This window comes from Rhinopithecus bieti, unplaced genomic scaffold, assembly GCF_001698545.2.
Source record: "Rhinopithecus bieti isolate Rb0 unplaced genomic scaffold, ASM169854v2 scaffold_6946, whole genome shotgun sequence".
NCBI classification, from domain to species: Eukaryota; Metazoa; Chordata; class Mammalia; order Primates; family Cercopithecidae; genus Rhinopithecus; species Rhinopithecus bieti.
Genome location: NW_016805697.1, coordinates 242,598 through 245,628, shown reverse-complemented (window position 1 = coordinate 245,628; position 3,031 = coordinate 242,598).

Sequence of the window (3,031 nt, the reverse complement as noted above, 5' to 3'; positions counted from 1 at the left end):
TCCTTCCTTCCTTCCTTCCTTCCTTCCTTCCTTCCTTCCTTCCTTCCTTCCTTCCTTCCTTCGGTGTCTCACTCTGTTGCCCAGGCTGGAGTGCAGTGGAGTGGCACGATCTTGGCTCACTGTAAGCTCCGCCTCCAGGGTTCACATCATTCTCCTGCCTCAGCCTCCAGAGTAGCTGAGCCTACAGGCACCCACCACCACACCCGGCTAATTTTTTTGTATTTTAGTAGAGACAGGGTTTCACCGTGTTAGCCAGGATGGTCCCAATCTCCTGACCTCGTGGTCCACCTGCCTCAGCCTCCCAAAGAGCTGGGATTACAGGCACGAGCCACAGCACCAGGCCAAATCTTGTTTCTTTTTCTATGTGCTCCCCTCCAGCCCTTCTTCCTAAGAGCAGTGCTTTTCATATGGTTGTGTGCAACAATGTGGTTGACTGAATTGAGTGTTGTTGAACATGGTCTTGGCAGTGTGAACTACACACGTTTTTTTCTGTATATGAGTAATGGTATTTATTTTGACCTATCAAGGCTCTGTAAGGCATGACATCTACAGAACTTTGGGAAGTGACTTCAGAATGAAGGGAACCTCCAGTAAGGACACAGAGTGCCACCCTCCAAATCCTTCCAGTTGCTCTTACAGTGGATGAGAAACGCTTTCTCCAGAGTCCACCTCAGACGTGAAGATCTGAGTTGTTTGGTCACCAATCACGATGGCTTCACCACCGTCCTGCCTCCACTCTCCACTCACCTCATGCGAATTGTGTGTGGCTCTTCCTGCCAAGGTCAATGTTCTACCTGAACACACATTAGCTGATGTTCTTTTTTTTTTTTTTTGACAGAGACTTGCTCTGTTGCCCAGGCTGGAGGACAGTGTTGCAATCTTGGCTCACTGCAATCTCCGCCTCCTGGGTTCAAGGATTCTCCGGCCTCAGTCTGTGGAGTAGCTGAGACTACAGGCATGTACCACCACGCCTGGCTAATTTTTGTATTTTTAGTAGAGACAGGGTTTCGACTGTTGGCCAGGCTGGTCTCAAACTCCTAACCTCAGGTGATCCACCCTCCTTGGTGTTCCAAAGTGCTGGGATTCCAGGCATGAGCCACCGTGCCTGGCCATATTGGCTGATGTTCTGATTTGAGTCGCTGGAGTGTTCCCTACTGGGCTCGTGTGTACGTGTGGAGCATGGGTGCAGCCCTCCACAAGTCTGTTCCAGGGATGGCTGAAATCCCCCCAGACTCTCTTGCCAGACATCTCCCGTGGATTCCCTCTGCTTGTCTTTCTCTTGACCTTTTGCTAGTCATCAAAGGGTTTTCTGACAAGGTGTTTGCTTTCTCTGTGACCAACTGAGAGCACTATTTGGTTTCCTGAGAACTAGATTAGGATTTTTCTAACTTTTAGAAAGGACTCCTAAGCCCATTTTTTCTGAAAGGCTAAACAGAAATCTCTCACTAATACTGATTTCAAATTCAGAACACAACAAATTCCCAAGCTCCACACCTTTCACAAGGTCTGTCCAACGTTTGCAAGAGCAAGTTCTGTCCGTCTTTTTCCTTGGCCACTTGGATAGCACTTTCAGCCCTATCAGGGACTTGTCAAGGTGAAGAGAATGAAAGATTGAGTGAGAGACATAGTATGAAACTGTAACAAAAGCTGGGAGAAACGGAATGTTGCTGAAGGGAAGGTGGCTTTGTGCACAATGTAATTGCTGTGGGAAACGGTTTTTACAAAGTCAAGATGAATTGGTGTGTTAGTACAGAGATTTTTTTTTTTCTTTTACAAATGATCAAGGAAAATGGATTTTTAAAATGTAAACATTCCCTTGTAGTATTTACAGCTTCTCTAATATAGGAGGACAAAGGTCTCAGAGCTTAAAGTAAAAAATGCAGGAACAGAGAGATAACAGCTCTTTTACAGTTTGATTGTAATCTAAATATAACAAGAAAATCACTCTATACATAAGACATCGTGATGAATAAATATCTGGGTGAGGAGATTATTGAGTCTTTTTTCTTTTTCCTTACTTGTTCTTTCCTAAGGAGTTTTCTTTCTTTGAGAAAGGCCTTTGGTGATGAAGATAAATAGTGGTTGAATGAAAAGCCAATGTTGGGCTTTGCTGATAGAGGGTTTTGGGGAAATGATTTGTCAGGGCAGAGAAGCTAATAGATGAAATGTGAAACCTCAGAGATCACCCGGTTCAATCCTTCATTTTACACATAAGAGCACTGAATCCAGGCAGGTGTGATTTGAGGAGGCACAAAGCCTCATCTCATGACATTTCAGGACCCACCTCTGTCCTATATGACACATAAGAAATACACTTATTTTTCTACCAAACTGATGTCCTAATTAAAACCTTCTATTGGCTGGGTGTGGTGGTTTATGCCTATAATCCCAGCACTTTGGGAGGCCAAGGCTGGTAGATCACCTGAGGTCAGGAGTTCAAGACCAGCCTGGCCAACATGGCAAAACCCCATCTCTACTAAAATACAAAATTAGCCAGGCATGGTAGCAGGTGCCTGTAGTCCCAGCTACTTGGGAGGCTGAGGCAGGAGAATCGCTTGAACCCGGGAAGCAGAGGTTGCAGTGAGCCGAGATGGCACCACTGCACTCCAGTCTGGGTGATAGAGAGAGACTCTGTCTCAAAACAAAAACAAAAACAAACAAACAAACAAAACCCACCCTCCCCAAAAAAATACCCTCCTAGGGAAGAAATCCTTGAATTACTTCCATAATGACTTCTATTCTCTTTGAGACCAGCCTGACCAACATGGAGAAACCCCATCTCTACTAAAAATACAAAATTAGCTGGGCGTGGTGGCGCATGCCTGTGATCCCAGCTACTCTGGAGGCTGAGGCAGGAGAATCGCTTGAATCCAGGAGGTGGAGGTTGCAGTGAGCCGAGATCGTGCCACTGCACTCCAGCCTGGGCAACAAGAGCAAAACTCCATCTCAGAATACTAATACTAATACTACTACTACTAATAATAATAAGACTCCATTTCAAAAAATAATAATAATAATAAAATAAATAAAT